Source organism: Schistocerca serialis, chromosome 6, assembly GCF_023864345.2.
Source record: "Schistocerca serialis cubense isolate TAMUIC-IGC-003099 chromosome 6, iqSchSeri2.2, whole genome shotgun sequence".
NCBI classification, from domain to species: Eukaryota; Metazoa; Arthropoda; class Insecta; order Orthoptera; family Acrididae; genus Schistocerca; species Schistocerca serialis.
Window position 1 is genome coordinate 757,279,059 of NC_064643.1, and position 19,708 is coordinate 757,298,766.

Genomic DNA, 19,708 nt, shown 5'->3' on the forward strand with positions numbered 1-19,708 from the left:
CCTGCATTGCTGCGAAAGGTGGATATACACTGTACTAGTGCCGACATTGTGCATGCTCTGTTGCCTGTGTCTATGTGCCTGTGGTTCTGTCAGTGTGATCATGTGATGTATCTGACCCCAGGAATGTGTCAATAAAGTTTCCCCTTCCTGGGACAATGAATTCACGGTGTTCTTATTTCAATTTCCAGGAGTGTATTTAGTCTTATGCAAACACGAAATTTTTTCTTACAGAAGATGCAGCTGAGCAGGTGTATTCCGTCTACATAGATTTCCCAAAGACGTTCGACAATGTACTACATCTTTTTTTAATTAATTAATTTATTTTATTGCTTTCACTAGTCATATGATGATGTTCCACACTCCGAGGAGCGTTAGGGACGATGCGGGAGACCCGCAACGCTGACTAGGCAAGGTCCTAGCGGAGGTGGTTTGCCATTGCCTTCCTCCGACCGTAATGGGGATGAATGATGATGATGATGAAGACGACACAACATCCAGTCATCTCGAAGCAAGGAAAATCCCTGAGCCCACTGGGAATCGAACCCGGAACCCCGCGTGCGGGAAGCGAGAACGCTACCGCAAGACCACGAGCTGCGGACACAATAATAAATATAATACTATTAGTAACTAGCTGTTTTCTCTCTCTCCCTCACTCTCTCTCTCTCCGTCTCCTCTTGCCCGCCCTCTGTGTTCATCTCCTCTTTTCCACTTTCTACATCCTCTCATCCATCTTCCCTTCTCCTCCGCCTCCTCTCCCTCTCTCTGGAACTGATATTTGTTTATTGTTATTGGAAATTCAGATTCTTTATCAGTATTTTCTGTCTGCTTACAACTTTTCGCTATTATATACACACATCAAAAACAGTTTTGCATCACCTCGGTTCCGGGAGTTGCGTAACATGTACAGAAAATTGGCATAGACATCAAAATAAACATTATTTCCGCCCTTTTTATTGCTCATGAAACTCATACATTGCATGTTTTACCACCATACAGCGAGACTTTCAGACGTGGTGGTCCAGATTGCTGTACGCACCAGTACCTCTCATGCCCAGTACCACTCCTCTTCTATTGATGCATACCTGTATTCGTCGAGGCATACTGTCCACAAGTTCATTAAGATACTGTTGGTCCAGATTGTCCCACTCCTCAATGGCGATTCGGCGTAGATTCCTCAGAGTGGTTGGTGGGTCACGTCGTTCATAAACGGCCCTTTTCAATCTATACCATGCATATTCGATAGGGTTCGTGTCTGCAGAACATGCTGGCCAATCTAATCGAACGATGTCGTTATCCCGAAGGAAGTCATTCACAGGATGCGCTCGATGGGGGCGCGAATTGTCTTCCATGAAGACGAATGCCTCGCCGATGAGCTGCCGATATGGTTGCGCTATCGGTAGGATAATGGCATTAACGTATCGTATAGCCGTTACGGCGCCTTCCATGACCACCAGCGGCGTACGTCGGCCCCACATAATACCGCCCCAAAACAACAGGTAACCTCCACCTAGCTGAGCTCGCTGGACAGTGTGTCTAAGGCGTTCAGCCTGACCGGGCTGCCTCCAAACACGTCTCCGACGATTGTCTGGTTGAAGGAGTATGCAACACTCATCGGTCAGGAATACATGATGCCAATCTTGAGCGGTCCATTCGGCATGTTGGTGGGCCCATCTGTACCGCGCTGCACTGTGTAGTGGTTGCAAAGATAGACCTCACCATGGGCGTCGGGAGTGGTGCTGCGCATCATGCAGCCTACTGCACACAGTTTGAGTCGTAACACGACGTCCTGTGGCTGCACGAAAAGCATTGTTCAATATGGTGGCGTTGCTGCCAGGGTTCCTCCGAGCCATGATCTGTAGGTAGTGGTCATCCACTGCAGTAACAGCCCTTGGGCGGCCTGAGCGAGGCATGTCATCGACAGTTCCTGTCTCTGTGTATCTCCCAAATGTCCGAAAAACATCGCTTTGGTTCACTCCCAGACGCCTGGACACTTCCACTGTTGAGAGCCCTTCGTGGAACAAAGTAGCAATGTGGACGCGATTTAACAGCGGTATTGACCGTCTAGAGATGGTTGAACTACAGGAAACACGAGCTGTGTACCTCCATCCTGGTGGAATGACTGGAACTGATCGGCAGTCGGACCCCCTCCGACTAATAGGCGCAGCACATGCATGGTTGTTTACATCTTTGGGCGGGTTTAGTGACATCTCTGAACAGTCAACGTCTATCTCCAGGAGTTCTAGGAACTGGGGTGATGCAAAACGTTTTTTGATGTGTGTGTAATCAATACGTATTAAAAATATATAGGTTGTGTGTGCCCAAACCTTTTGTACAGTGACATGTAAACATTTGAATAAATAGATTGACTACTTTGAGATTTTTGCTAACGATGTTTCCCCTTCACATAAATATATCTGTCATAATGATAGGGCAATCTATATGAAGATGTTTGTTCGTTTCTTCAAAATCTTAAATTTCTGTAAGTTCTTCACCGACAGCTCCAAAATTTTTACCAAACGTAGCATTAGAATACACAAGTGTTATTATATAACTATTCTCAAATATACTTAAAACGTAAATAAAGATGTAATATATAAAAGGAAAATGTTATTACCAAAAATATGGAAAAGTTCTTGGCCCTTTTAGTTAAAATTTATACGAAATACGGTAATGAACATTCAGATGAAAATAGGCTATATATATATATATATATATATATATATATATATATATATATACAGGGTGTTACAAAAAGATACGGCCAAATTTTCAGGAAACATTCCTCACACACAAAGAAATTAAGCGTTTCCGGACACATGTCCACATAACATCTTTTCTTTATTTGTGTGTGAGGAATGTTTCCTGAAAGTTTGGCCGTACCTTTTTGTAACACCCTGTATATCTCGTTACATAGCAAGAAAGAGCGCTTACTATGTACCTAAATATATAGATTTCGACATCAGAATATTTTACGGTCCGAAGATGGCAGTAGGCGAAACCGGTAATTGTCAATTGTGAGCTCTGTGTGATCAAGACGGAACTTTACAAAGAAAGTGCCATAACATGATCGTGGATCGGTTTACACTCTTTATGCTTTCATTTGGTGTTCAATAATGGGGACATAAATCGTCCATGGCCATTTGATTCAAGCCGTTCCGACAATCGACATTGGGAGAGAAACTACGGAAAACGCGAATCGAGATAATAAGAAGAAGATCCGAACCCTACTTTACCACAATGCGAGGCTAGAGTCTTCAGCACTCTGGCTCCTCGCTAGGCATCTCTGCTGTAAAATATTCTGGGAACGTAATCTGTCACGGCCTAAAAATCGCGACATTTACTTGCAGCTCTTTAGGAAAAATCGTGCGAGAGCAAAGGCAGTGTATACAAACAGAGAAGCAAACCCGGTTCTTTCCGAATGTGAGTGCGGTGCTTGTATCTCTGTGTCGGATGTTGGTAGTCCAATGAAATATTGTTACAGTAACTAAACACTAAGAGACACACCACTGTAAAACATCATACCCGCAATATATAATTTCATTAAACGTTGTTCCTTGAAACGGATTTCATCTTAACACAGCGGTGCCTAAAGTATTGTTGCTTGTCTTCTATTAAATTTATCGAGAATATCTAACAATAGTAGTACACTATACAAGGGAACTGTCCAGACCAACCTGTCGAAACCTGTCCTGTAATTTTTTTTATATCGGAAGAATACACTGAAATAAACACCATGTCAAAATTTTAGCTGCTAAGACACACTGAAATTATTATAAAAAACTGTAGAAATTTGCCATTGGCAGCTAGCCAGGTGGCTGCAGAAATGTATACTCATACCGTAGTTATAGCAGACTGCGCATGCCTGAACGGCACATCCTTGGCTTACGGCTCATCAGTAAACGAAAAAAAAAAAACGGCACAACCTGATCGCAATTTGTAAACCCAATTTGAGTTTTGTATCCAGAAATTAAAAAAAGAGGAGACTTCAATGGGCTGTACATGTGGCTAGAATGGAAAACAACAGAATCACCAAGAAAGCATTTGAAGGAACTCTCCAGGCAACTAGACCATTGGGCCGATCCCGTACAAGGTGGAAAGATGTCATAGTGCAGGACATCGCAGCATTAGGAATTTTCATAGGGTGGAAAGAGGCTGCGAGAGGTAGAAAGCGGTGGATGCAGATCGTTGATGCAGCGCGTGCTCTACAGGGCCTGTGATCGCTGAGAAGAGAGTGATTTGTAGTTCCTCTGACACAAGTGTTCACGGTTACTATTCGCTCGAATTTACAACTGATTTAATATCCATAATAAGTAGCAGTCCCCTTTGTGGTATCGCTAAGTGTTCACAGTAGAGAAAAAACTGAATTAATTTTCCTTATGATTTCTTCGTATATGCCTGCTAAAAGTAAATTTCGTTGTGCAGGTTCCGGAGTTTCACAGTAATGTGGAGTCCAATTAAGGATTACAATCTTTCCAAGATGAAAAATGAAGAACGTGGTATGAGGTCGACATCATCTACTTCTCCTGAAGAGAACATGTGAGTTATTTAACGGTTAATTTGTTGGACTTTAATTCGAATGATATAGACATTTTGTTAGAAATTGTGGAAACATTGGCAGGCCGCGGTGGCCGAGCGGTTCTAGGCGCTTCAGTCCGGAACCGCGCGACTGCTAGGGTCGCAGGTTCGAATCCTGACTCGTGCATAGATGTCTGTTATGTTCTTAGGTTAGTCAGGTTTAAGTAGTTCTAAGTTGTAGGGGACTGATGACTTCAGATGTGAAGTCCCATAGTGCTCAGAGCCATTTTGTGGAAACATTCGAATAAACAGGAAATAACTAAGACGATTCTGTGAATTGTGGTTCGAACGGTGATTATTGTGCTAGTTAAAGACTAGAACAAAAATAGAGTACTTCACAAGCCCTAAGCAATTTTGTAAAGTAACAGCTTTCAATGAGAAAGAAAATACTATAAATTTTTACTTAAACCAAAGAAGGAGAAAATGCTTATACATAAGCAATGTTCGAAGCCGGTTTCGTTTCGTAAAATGTGGACATTAAGTATATACACATGAGAGAGATTTACGTGAAGTACGAAATATGCACCAAAATGAAACTCGCAAGAGTACGAAAGAAGAAGTATTCGAAAGATTCATAACTGCTCGTGAGAGTCCACGTATCGTTACTGATGTGGACTCGCAATCGGGAGGACGACGGTTCAATCCCGTGTCCGGCCATCCTGATTTAGGTTTTCCGTGATTTCCATAAATCGCTCCAGGCAAATGCCGGGATGGTTCCTTTGAAAGGGCACGGCCGACTTCCTTCCCCGTCCTTCCCTAATCCGATGAGACCGATGACCTCGCAGTTTGGTCTCTTACCCGAAACAACCCAAACCAACCCCATCGTTACTGGAGGAGTTCAACGAGACTGGGCCCTCTGAATAGCAAGTGAGATGAACAATACATTTCAAGGCTTCTTCGACCAAGTTAAACAGATTCATGAAATTGTACTGAAAAGGAAGTCGCAAAATTACAAAATTTACCTCAAGTAAATATGCAGAGGAGATATCATTAATAGAGTATACTATGCAGAAATTCGTAACTTAGATGAATACAACGCTTCTTGTCATCCACTAAACTGCTGCGTGTAAAGCCAGTCAGTCAGGTTGCGTGCAAACTGCACTTTATCACTTCGAGCGAAAAAAAGGCAGAGTCGCTTGTGCAATCGATGAATGCTATGACACATTCGTATACAACAGTTCCAGTGGTAAGTATCAGTGTATAACATATATATTTTACTTATAATGTGACGAGTGGAATATGAACGTGTGAAAATTACGTAACTCAATAGTATTCATTCAATTATGTAATTATTTCTTAAAAAGATGATAATTATGTAAAACAGAGACAATATTTGTCTCACATTCTTTGTTAATCTATGTCATTCTTTTCTTTTGTTTTGCACCCTTTTGTCGTCTTCTTCTGATGCACGTCGCCGACGCAAGAAGCGAATCGATTTGAGGTCTGTTGAATGAAAAACATTTAACGTACAATTATTGTACTTTTATGTTCATTTGCTGGTAAAAAAACAAATAGAGCCAAATGCATTGAAACTATTTATGACTAATTATTGAAAAATCACTTCCTCTTTTAATTATAATTTTATATTAATTGTTTTATCATAGCTGCAAGAAGCGCAGCCATTGTTAGTTGCGATTATATAGCAACTTCGTCTGTACTTCTGGTCGAAATATCATGGGTTTGTGTTGAACTAATTTGAAAAACAGTATTAATAATTTTTTTGGTGGCATCAATTTAAATGATAAATTATTTATTCAGCAAAGAAAAATCTTAATTAAAAAAGAAATCCTCTATCTTTTCTTGGCCGCCATCTTAACTTTTATCTCAGCGGCAAATTTAAATTACTTGAAAATGCAAACAAAATTCCGATGTGTAAGAAATAAATGTGCACCGGTGGTACTGAACTCTATTTATAAAAAAAAAAAAATTAAAAAAAATTAATCGAATCAGACTGCATCTTCTAAGAACAGTGCTGATGGTATTTATTGTTGAACAGGATTTCATTGTTGATGTATGTGGCCAAAATTAAACTACGTACGAATCACGGAGAAAAATATTTCCGGTTGCATACGTCAGTGTTGTGTGCGGGTGGTGTTCTGTGGTTCCTTTTCATGATCAATTTGCTAAGAGTAATTAAATCCATCGAAGACAAAAATTATAAAAGCTCTGATGTACGACGTGTAATTTTAGTGATATGAACACAACTTAAAGTCAACATTATTACACTACGTCAGGTGGAATTCTTGTGCAATTTGAAAAACAATAATTATCCGGGAGAGGTTGTAGTATGAATATTGCATTATACATGTGTATAATCTTGTCAGCATTATTTACAAAATGAAATCAATGCAACTGCTAAATATCAGAGTGAATTCAAACCGCAGAATACCATAGAGTATCATATATCCATATTCATTGCATTTGTCCATGTTGATGATAAGCAAAACCGCCACAAGTGGATTACAGTTTCCGCAGCTTTATATCCGTCTTCAGAAACATAAATGACCTTGTGGATGACATCGGAAGATCACTGAGGCTTTTTGTGGATGATGCTGTGGTATATCGAGAGGTTGTAACAATGGAAAATTGTACTGAAATGCAGGGGGATCTGCAGCGAATTGACGCATGGTGCAGGGAATGGCAATTGAATCTCAATGTACACAAGTGTAATGCGCTGCGAACACATAGAAAGAAAGATCCCTTATCATTTAGCTACAATATAGCAGGTCAGCAACTGGAAGCAGTTAATTCCATAGATTATCTGGGAGTACGCATTAGGAGTGATTTAAAATGGAATGATCATATAAAGTTGATCGTCGGTAAAGCAGATGCCAGACTGAGATTCAATGGAAGAATCCTAAGGAAATGCAATCCGAAAACAAAGGAAGTAGGTGACAGTACGCTTGTTCGCCCACTGCTTGAATACTGCTCAGCAGTGTGGGATCCGTACCAGATGTGGTTGATAGAAGAGATAGAGAAGATCCAACGGAGAGCAGCGCGCTTCGTTACAGGATCATTTAGTAATCGCGAAAGCGTTAGGGAGATGATAGATAAACTCCAGTGGAAGAGTCTGCACGAGAGGCGCTCAGTAGCTCGGTACGGGCTTTTGTTAAAGTTTCGAGAACGTACCTTCACCGAGGAGTCAAACAGTATATTGCTCCCTCCTACGTATATCTCGCGAAGAGACCATGAGAACAAAATCAGAGAGATTAGAGCCCACACAGAGGCATAGCGACAATCCTTCTTTCCACGAACAATACGAGACTGGAATAGAAGGGAGAACCGGTAGAGGTACTCAAGGTACCCTCCGCCACACACCGTCAGGTGGTTTGCGGAGTATGGATGTAGATGTTGATGTACATCCGAAACGTGTTCTTACAATCTGCAGGAAATAATTTATTGCTTTTGCTGGACTCTTGACCAGGACCTAACGACACTTTTGTCTTTAGGAGGATGACGGAAAGACTGTTAATATAATTCGGTTCCACCCCGAGGCAATAATGTGAATCCAGGTGTCGATCACGAAATTTTTCAACAGTCAAAGCGTTTTTCAGAAAACTGTAAGTAAATACAATTCCTGATAGCTCTTTGTCATTTCAGGTTTATAAGCGAAACAGTATTGCTGAGCTTCAGTCATTTATGCAGTTTCAAAGTGCATCACCATATTTTACGAATTTGATAAAGTACGCGTGGTACGTAACACAATTTTCAGAACAACGGCCACGACCATATCTTATACAATTCCCGTTCAGTGTAAATGAAAGCAATAATTGCTGTGAAGTGCCCGAATGCTGCACAGACTCATGCCAAGATCGTCGTATTTCAAGTGCAGCAGTAGCAGGTCCTACGGCTACCTCAGCACAAAAAAATGTCTCTGAGCACTATGGGATGTAACATCTGAGGTCATCAGTCCCCTAGAACTTAGAACTACTTAAACCTAACTAACCTAAGGACATCACACACATCCATGCCCGAGGCATGGGTTTCCATCTGAGCTCTTGATATTCATACACGTGCTTCTCTTTTCTCCAAAGGTCTGTTTAACTTTCCTGTAGGCAGTATCTATCTTACCCCTAGTGAGATAAGCCTCTACATCCTTACATTTGTCCTCTGGCCATCCGTGCTTAGCCATTTTGCACTTCCTGTCGATCTCATTTTTGAGACGTTTGAATTCCTTTTTGCCTGCTTCATTTACTGAATTTTTATATTTTCTCCTTTCTTCAATTAAATTCAATATTTCTCCTGTTACCCAAGGATTTCTACTAACCCTCGTCCTTTTACCTACTTATCCTCATCTGCCTTCACTACTTCATCCCTCAGAGCTACCCATTCTTCTTCTACTGTATTTCTTTCCCCCATTCCTGTCAATTGTTCCCTTATGCTCTCGCTGAAACTCTCTACAACCTCTGGTTTAGTCAGTTTATCCAGGCCCCATCTCCTTAAATTCCCACCTTTTTGCAGTTCCTTCAATTTTAATCTACAGTTCATAACCAATAGACTGTGGTCAGTGTCCACATCTGCCCCTGGAAATGTCTTACAATTTAAAACCTGGTAAGTAAATCTCTGTCTTACCATTATATAATCTATCTGATACCTTCTAGTAAAATAATAAACGGAAAGTTAATCTTAATATTATGCTCGGGGTACTATTTGTCCTATGGGTCGATACTTCTTCTCCTTTTTTATTTCATAGTTCACACATAATTTATTCAATATTTATTCATTGATTGTCTATTAGGCCAGTGAATCAATTATTACAAAGTTAAGGGCACAATGCAATGGTTCAGAACCCAACCTCTCTGTTAGGAAATGAGTCATTAGACTGAACTGTGGTTGTGAATTCGTCTTTCGGTGCTCAGATAAGAAGTAACAACTTATCTGATGAGTAATTTCACCTGTTACCATAAATCATCCGGTGATGTTCCAGTTATTGGATATCGCTAGCGATTGAAACAGTTGTAGGAGTGAGGCTCACATTAGGTCACTATAGCACGAGAATGAGACCGAACTCAGCCACGTACAAAAGCAGTACGGCTCCAGCCAAACTCACCAGTAGGAGAGGACGGAATATCTGTGGCACAGGCGATGTTCCCGTTCACCCCGATTGTATTCCCTGGGGTGTGGCAACTGTAGGTGATAAAGCACAGCTGGAGCCCTCGTGCATTTAACTGGGTCACAGTCAGGACCTGCCATGTGAGTTTTATTACTGAACGTACACGCGCACTGCTGAAAGTCGCGCACCGTCGCCTAGTCAATAAATTTTAGAGCAACGAAATGAAATATTTTCGAAATTAGATTCCTGACTATCCGACCTCTTCGGTCGGATGAAAAAAAAAGAAAAAAAAAGAGGTGCGCCCGTATTGCATTTGGCTCATTTGAATACCATATAGGGGGTTGCTTTCATATCAGGAGTGCGCATTTTAAAAATAGCATTTGCATTAGAGAGAGCTCATATGAATTCATTCGACCTCTGTTTATTCCCGTACTGCTATTTTGGTAAACCTATAGAGCGAGAAACAAGGAAAGAGAGACAACATGAAACAATGGCATCACACGAATGAAGAATTATTTACACGTTGAATGGTATTTTTTCAGTTCGCTTTTATAAACACTATAACTAGCAACTACACCCATATCCCGATTAAAATTCGATTTTTCTCGTGATTCATAAGACTCTAGCTGTCTTATTCTGATATATACTCTATAAACCACAGTGTACTGCATGGCAGAGAGTATTACATTTTCTTCTCTTGCCATTGCGTACGGTGTGCGGGGAAAATGTTTGCTTACATCACTTCGTGTATGTTGTATTTAGTCTTATTTTGTTTCCGCGTTTCCTACGAAGCTATATATGGGGGATATTATTACTGTTGTTGTTGATGTTGTTGTTGTGGTGGTGGTGGTGGTGGTGGTCGTCGTCGTCGTCGTCATCGTCAGTCGAAAGACTAGTCTGATACAGCTCTCTATAAAAGTTAATCCCGTGCAAATCTCTCCAACTCTGCACAACTGCTGTAATCTTCATTCATTTGAACTTGCTTTCTGTGTTAGAGTCTTGGTCTCCCTCCACACATCTTCCCTCCCTCTTCCCCGTCTCTCCTCTCCATCACCCCTCTCCCCTCTCCCCTCCTGCCTCTCCACGCCACCAGCATTTCCCTCCATTAACAAATTGACAATTTCTTGATTCCTCAGGATGTTTTCTATCGAACGATCTCTTTTTTTATTCAACTTGTGCCATAAATTTCTTTTCTCCCCAACTGAATTCAATATTTCGTCATCAGTTACTCGATTTATCAATCTAACCTTCAGCATTCCTGTACAAAACCATATTTCAAAAGCTTGTAATATCTTCGTGTGTATAACATTAATCGTCAACGTTTCGTTTCGGTACATGACTATGTTCGATACAAACCATTTTCGTAAGTTGTCTTTTGCTTTTGTCGTACTGAGTTTCATGTACCGTCCACTTTTTTTGCTGTCCAAACAGGAATACTCGTTCACTACTTTTAGTGCCTCTTTTCCAAATCTAATTTCCTCAGTATCGCCTTACGTAATTCTTCTACATTCCCCTCCCGTTATTTGGTTTTATTATTTCTGTAGTTTCCTCACTTAATAGTGTTTCTTGAAACTTTGTAAACAGATTTGATGTCTATATACGAGTGTCAGTCACAAAGTAATGCTTCCTGTTTTTTTTTCATTTATTAATCTGATAATGTAGTAATCATGAATTTAGCGCGTTTACGCAAACCTGCTTCTATAGGCACCTCCATTAATAGCGTCCTGCATCAACAGATGACAGCACTGTATAAGTTTATAAAATGGACGACATTGACGTACGTAGGAGGCGTGTTCAGAAAGTAAGTGTACAATACCTAGGCTTTGTTTCTTTTTTTTTTTGGAAAAGGTGTATTTGGAAAGGAAACAGGATGTTGTTGCTACACTGGTTGACTATTTTTCCAAATAGTCGCCATCCAGTACAGTGCATGTGGTGAGCTGTGGCACAAGGTTCTTCACGCATTCCTCGAAGAAAGCTCTCGCCAGCGCCTTCCTCCACTTCAGAACCTGTTTCTCCACCTGCTTGTCGGTTCAAAATTTAATTCCACTCATGTGTGCCTTCAGGGACAGAAAAGATGATAATCTGATGGCACCAATTCAGGGTTGTCGTGCAATAAGCACACTCATCTCGTCAGCGTTCTCCTCCTTCTTTTTAAATGCGCCTTTTGGATCTTTTTAGGGACTCACAATATCGTTGTGCATAGATGGTCTCCTCCTGATCCAGAAATTCGACCAAAATGATGTCTTTTCAGTCTCAAAACACTGAGGCAATCGTTTTTTGTCCTAAATTGTGGTTCTGAATTTATTGGCCTACGGGTAATTGCTGTGACGTCACTTTTTCGACTGTCTTTTTGTCTCAGGCCTGTAATGAGCCACCAACGTTTCATCTCTAGTCACAACAGAGCTTAGAAAATCCGCACTTCACCTTTCAAGTCGAGGGCGCTACAACACCCGATATTCTTTGTGCTGCTCTGTCAGCCGTTTTGGGACAGAAAATGGTTTAAACGGCTCTGAGCACTATGGGACTGAACATCTGTGGTAATCAGTCCCCTATAACTTAGAACTACTTAAACCTAACTAACCTAAGGACATCACACACATCCATGCCCGAGGCAGGATTCGAACCTGCGACCGTAGCGGTCGCGCGGTCCCAGACTGAAGCGCCTAGAACCGTACGGCCACACCGGCCGGCCGTTTTGGGACACATCTTGCACTCAGTGTCCCGTGTGCTATTTAAGAGAGTTCGGGAAGGCTGTGGAACATCGCAGAAACTTCATCCATTATCAGTCACCGCCGGTCTTCACGAACAGTTTCCTCGATTTTTTGCAACAACTCATCTGTCAAAATAGAAGGATTTTTACTCTGCTGTTCGTCATGAATATTTGTTCTGCCTCCACTAAACTCCCTCCAGCAGTTAAACATACTCGTTCTGTTCGTAACGCCTTTGCCGTAAACCGTTTGCATTCTCGAAAAAGTTTCGATAAGCGTTATTCCTTCCGCGAGCAGCAATCGATCACAGCACCTGGCTGGCACTTGGCGGGATTCCTTACCGACATATTTTACACAACTGGTCGGTACAACGCGAGCTTACGTACTACCGTATTCCTGCGATGCCCACGATGTTCAGATCATCTCCCTCTACCACTCAGCTTTGTCAATCCTAAATCAATAAATCACCGTTCGTTATTATCACAGTACACTTACTTCCTGAGGATGCCTCATATAAGAAGGCTTCCGTAATTGAAGGTGAAACGTCCAATCGCATTTATGAAATGCTGTAGATGGTGTACGGAAGTACCACTGTGGGCATCAGCACCCTAAGGCGATGGTTTCGTCGCTGTAGAGAAGAAGAAGGGAAAACACAATCGGCTGATGTAGCGCGCAGCGACCGATCAGCAACTAAAGTGACTCCACACATGTGGCGTTGTACCATCCGACTTCTGTCTGCTTGGTCCACTCAGAGAAGCTCATCGGGGACGTCACTTCGACGAAGTGTAAACCTTGAAAATTCAGTGCGCCAATGGCTGAGGAAGGAGGACCATGTTTTATAGCACACAGCTATACATGCTCTTCTTTTAGGGCGGAAAAAACTGCAGACAAAGATGATTTGTGGTAGCACTTATCCTACTAATTCATTTACTTAACTTGAGAAATAAAAATAAGAAAATAGGAAGCATTACTCTGTAAATGACCCTGATACAAATGAGTGCAAATTCTAGTTTTTCAGTACCTCAGTGACCATCTCCAGTACGTCAAGCCAATCTAGGCCATTCACACTGCACTTCTTTTTATGCGTTCGGTTTTTCCCCATTAGTCCTTTTAGTAAGGGACCCACACCTTGCGCAATATTCAGCAACGGAGGTATTAGTACTATTTTCGCTTGTAACTTTCGACTCGTTCGTACCAGTACAGGAACTCTTACCTCAAACTAATACGTTTATCCTTCTCCATTATCCATAAAGTTTGTAACATCATCACGGAATCACCCTGTATGGTGACGCTATGTAGCGTCGTTGGATGACGTTTCCAGACATGGGTTCCTATTCAAAATATTATGTACTCACTGTCCTCTACAAGCGCTAGGAGTTAGTAAGTGTAATTGCCAAACACCCTGTATAAAGGGGAAATGTTGTTGCCAAATATCTCGAAAAGTACGCTATGCACTATAGATCTGTTACTTTAATTTGTAATTTGAAAAGAAATCAAAGCATAATCTATGATGTAATTTTAATTACCAAACTATTGGTTCGAAATTGATGTATATTTGTAAAAGTCACAACCGGAAGCCTATAACCTGACTTTTATGAATACCGCGAATGAAGACATATTCATTCGTCGCATATCGTTGACACCCGGTGATTCAAACATGCTCTTCGACATACAATGAGATGACAAACGTCACAGAATAGTGATATGCACACATTCAATGGCTGTTGTATCACGTACACAAGGTATAAAAGGTCGGTGCACCATTGGAGCTGTCATTTCAACTCATGTGATTCATGTGAAAGCGTTTCCGATGTGATGATGGGCGCACTGTACTGGAATTAACAGACTTTGGACGCGGAATGGAAATTGGTTCTAGACGCATGGGACGTCACATTTTGGAAATCGTTAGGAAATTCAGTATTCCGAGATCCAACAGCACTACGCGAAATAAGAGCAGAAATCAATATCATGCGTACGACGAACTAATCCGTTAGGAGAGTGTGGCGAAATCTGGCGTTAATAGGCTATGGCAGCGAGTGCTTTGCTAACAGCACGACACCACCTGTACCCTCCCTCCTGGGCTCATGACTATACCGGTTGGACCGTAGACGACTGGAAAACCGTGGCCTGGTCAGGTTAGTCTACATGTACATCTACATTTATACTCCGCAAGCCACCCAACGGTGTGTGGCGGAGGGCACTTTACGTGCCACTGTCATTACCTCCCTTTCCTGTTCCAGTCGCGTATGGTTCGCGGGAAGAACGACTGTCTGAAAGCCTCCGTGCGCGCTCTAATCTCTCTAATTTTACATTCGTGATCTCCCCGGGAGGTATAAGTAGGGGGAAGCAATATATTCGATACCTCATCCAGAAACGCACCCTCTCGAAACCTGGCGAGCAAGCTACACCGCGATGCAGAGCGCCTCTCTTGCAGAGTCTGCCACTTGAGTTTATTAAGCATCTCCGTAACGCTATCACGGTTACCAAATAACCTTGTGACGAAACGCGCCGCTCTTCTTTGGATCTTCTCTATCTCCTCTGTCAAACCGATCTGGTACGGATCCCACACTGATGAGCAATACTCAAGTATAGGTCGAACGAGTGTTTTGTAAGCGACCTCATTTTTTGATGGACTACATTTTCTAAGCACTCTCCCAATGAATCTCAACCTGGTACCCGCCTTACCAACAATTAATTTTATATGATCATTCCACTTCAAATCGTTCCGCACGCATACTCCCAGATATTTTACAGAAGTAACTGCTACCAGTGTTTGTTCCGCTATCATATAATCATACAATAAAGGATCCTTCTTTCTATGTATTCGCAATACATTACATTTGTCTATGTTAAGGGTCAGGTGCCACTCCCTGCACCAAGTGCCTATCCGCTACAGATCTTCCTGCACTCCGCTACAATTTTCTAATGCTGCAACTTCTCTGTATACTACAGCATCATCCGCGAAAAGCCGCATGGAACTTCCGACACTATCTACTAGGTCATTTATATATATTGTGAAAAGCAATGGTCCCATTACACTCCCTTGTGGCACGCCAGAGGTTACTTTAACGTCTGTAGACGTCCCTCCATTGATAACAACATGCTGTGTTCTGTTTGCTAAAAACTCTTCAATCCAGCCACGCAGCTGGTCTGATATTCCGTAGGCTCTTACTTTGTTTATCAGGCGACAGTGAGGAACTGTACTGAACGCCTTCCGGAAGTCAAGGAAAATGGCATCTACCTGGGAGCCTGTATCTAATATTTTCTGGGTCTCATGAACAAATAAAGTGAGTAGGGTCTCACACGATCGCTGTTTCCGGAATCCATGTTGATTCCCACATAGCAGATCCTGGGTTTCCAAATACGACATGATACTCGAGCAAGAAACATGTTCTAAAATTCTACAACAGATCGACGTCAGAGATATAGGTCTATAGTTTTGCGCATGTGCTGGACGACCCTTCTTGAAGACTGGGACTAACTGTGCTCTTTTCCAATCATTTGGAACCCTACGTTCCTCTAGAGACCTGCGGTACACGGCTGTTAGAATTAGTAAGAGCTGATGGTAGGTTACCAGTGTGGCGCAGACCCCACGAAGTCACGGACCCAAGTTGTCAACAACGCGCTGTGCGGACTGATGATGGCTCCATGAGGGTGTCGGTTGTGTTTACTGTTCCATCGGCTATTTGGAGACCATTTTTCAGCCATCCATGGACTCCATTTTTCCAAAAAAGGATGCAATTTTTATGGATGACAATGCGTCATGACAGTGGACCCCAATTGTTCGCGATTGGTTTGAAAAATATTCTGGACAATTAGAGTGAATCATTTGGCCGACCATATCGCCCAACATGAATACCATCGAACTTTGTGGGGCGTAAGTGAGAGATCACTTCTACTTCTACATCTACATCCATATTCCGCAAGCCACATGACGGTGTGTGGGGAAGGGTACCTTGAATACCTCTATCGGTTCTCCCTTCTATTCCAGTCTCGTATTGTTCGTAGAAAGAAAGATTGTCTGTATGCGTCTGTGTGGGCTCTAATCTCTCTGATTTCATCCTCATGGTCTCTTCGCGAGATATACGTAGGAGGGAGCAATATACTGCTTGACTCTTCGGTGAAGGTATGTTCTCGAAACTTTAACAAAAGCCCGTACCGAGCTACTGAGCGTCTCTCTTGCAGAGTCTTCCACTGGAGTTTATCTATCATCTCCGTAACGCTTTCGCGATTACTAAATGATACTGTAACGAAGCGCGCTGCTCTCCGTTGGATCTTCTCTATCTCTTCTATCGACCCTATCTGGTATGGATCCCACGCTGGACAGCAGTATTCAAACAGTGGGCGAACAAGTGTACTGTAACCTACTTCCTTTGTTTTCGTACTGCATTTCCTTAGGATTCTTCCAATGAATCTGTCTGGCATCTGCTCTACCGACGACTAATTCTATATGGCCATTCCATTTTAAATCACTCCTAATGCCTACTCCCATAATTTCTGGAATTATCTGTTTCCAGTTGCTGACCTGCTATATTGCAGCTAAATGATAATGGATCTTTCTTTCTATGTATTCGCAACATATTACATTTGTCTACATTGAGATACAATTGCCATTCCCTGCACCATGCGGAAATTCGTTGCAGATCCTTCCGCATTTCAGTACAATTTTCCATTGTTACCACCGCGCGATATACTACAGCATCATCCGCAAAAAGCCTCAGTGAACTTCCGAGGTCATCCACAAGGTCATTTACATATATTGTGAATAGCAACGGTGCTACGACACACCCCTGCGGCACACCTGAAATCACTCTTACTTCGGAAGTTTCTCTCCATTCAGAATGACATGCTGCGTTCTCTTATCTAGGAACTCTTCAATCCAATCACACAATTGCTCTGATAGTCCATATGCTCTTACTTTATTCATTAAACTACTGTGGCGAACTGTATCAAACGCCTTGAGGAAGTCAAGAAACACGGCACCTATCTGGAAACCCGTATCTATGGCCCTCTGAGTCTCGTGGACGAATAGCGCGAGCTAGGTTTCACACGATCGTCTTTTTCGAAACCCATGCTGATTCCTACAGAGAAGTTTTCTAGTTTCCAGAGAAGTCATTATACTCGAACATAATACGTGTTCCAAAATTATACAACTGATCGACGTTAAAGATATAGGTCTATAGTTTTCCACATCTGTCCGACATCCCTTCTTGAAACAACCGAGTTAGAAAACTGCTGCGGAAGCAAAAGGAACTTAACAGCAAACATAAACATAGCCAAAGCCTTGCAGACAAACAAAAATTACACGAAGCGAAATGTAGTGTGAGGAGGGCTATGCGAGAGGCGTTCAATGAATTCGAAAGTAAAGTTCAATGTACTGATTTGGCAGAAAATCCTAAGAAACTTTGGTCTTACGTCAAAGCGGTAAGTGGATCAAAACAAAACGTCCAGACACTCTGTGACCAAAATGGTACTCAAACAGAGGATGACAGACTAAAGACCGAAATACTAAATGCCTTTTTCCAAAGCTGTTTCACAGAGGAAGTCTGCACTGTAGTTCCTTCTCTAGATTGTCGCACGGCTGACAAAATGGTAGATTTCGAAATAGACGACAGAGGGATAGAGAAACAATTAAAATCGCTCAAAAAAGGAAAGGCCGCTGGACCTGATGGGATACCAGTTCGATTTTACACACAGTACGCGAAGGAACTTGCCCCCTTCTTGCAGCAGTGTACCGTAGGCCTCTAGAAGAGCGTAGCGTTCCAAAGGATTGGAAAAGGGCACAGGTCATCTCCGTTTTCAAGAAGGGACGTCTAACAGACGTGCAGAACTATAGACCTATATCTCTAACGTCGATCAGTTGTAGAATTTTGGAACACGTATTATGTTCGAGTATAATGACTTTTCTGGAGACTAGAAATCTACTCTGTAGGAATCAGCATGGGTTTCGAAAAAGACGGTCGTGTGAAACCTAGCTCGCGCTATTCGTCCACGAGACTCAGAGGGCCATAGACACGGGTTCCCAGGTAGATGCCGTGTTTCTTGACTTCCTCAAGGCGTTCGATACAGTTCCGCACAGTCGTTTAATGAACGAAGTAAGAGCACATGGACTATCAGACCAATTGCGTGATTGGATTGAAGAGTTCCTAGATAACAGAACGCAGCATGTCATTCTCAATGAAGAGAAGTCTTCCGAAGTAAGAGGGATTTCAGGTGTGCCACAGGGGAGTGTCATAGGACCGTTGCTATTCATAATATTCATAAATGACCTTGTGGATGACATTGGAAGTTCACTGAGGCTTTTTGCAGATGATGCTGTGGTATATCGAGAGGTTGTAACAAAGGAAAATTGTACTGAAATGTAGGGGGATCTGCAGCGAATTGACGCATAGTGCAGGGAATGGCAATTGAATCTCAATGTAGAAAACTGTAATGTGCTGCGAATACATAGAAAGATAGTTCCCTTATCACTTAGCTACAAAATAGGTCAGCAACTGGAAGCAGTTAATTCCATAAATTATCTGGGAGTACGCATTAGGAGTGATTTAAAATGGAATGATCATATAAAGTTGATCGTCGGTAGAGCAGATGCCAGACTGAGATTCATTGGAAGAATCCTAAGGAAATGCAATTCGAAAACAAAGGAAGTAGGTTACAGTACGCTTGTTCACCCACTGCTTGAATACTGCTCAACAGTGTGGGATCCGTACCAGATAGGGTTGATCGAAGAGATAGAGAAGATCCAACGGAGAGCAGCGCGCTTCGTTACAGGATCATTTAGTAATCGCGAAAGCGTTACGGAGATGATAGATAAACTCCAGTGGAAGACTCTGCAAGAGAGACGCTCAGTAGCTCGGTACGGGCTTTTGTTGAAGTTTGGAGAACATACCTTCACCGAGGAGTAAAGCAGTATATTGCTCCCTCCTACGTATATCTCGCGAAGAGACCATGAGGATAAAATCAGAGAGATTAGAGCCCACAGAGAAGCATACCGACAATCCTTCATCCCACCAACAATACGAGACTGGAATAGAAGGGAGAACCGATAGAGGTACTCAAGATACCCTCCGCCACACACCGTCAGGAGGCTTGCGGAGTATGGATGTAGATGTAGATGTAGAAAACGGGGATGACCTGTGCCCTTTTCCAATCCTTTGGAACGCTACGCTCTTCTAGAGACCTACGGTACACCGCTGCAAGAAGGGGGGCAGAAAATCCAACACCGGCAACACTTTCGCTGTTGTGGACATTTATAGGGGCAGCATGGTTCAGTATTTATCCTGGGACATCCGACGACTTGTTGAATCCGTTGCACGACGAGCTGCTCCACTACACTAGGCAGTGGGAGGTCCCACAAGGCATTGGGAGGTAT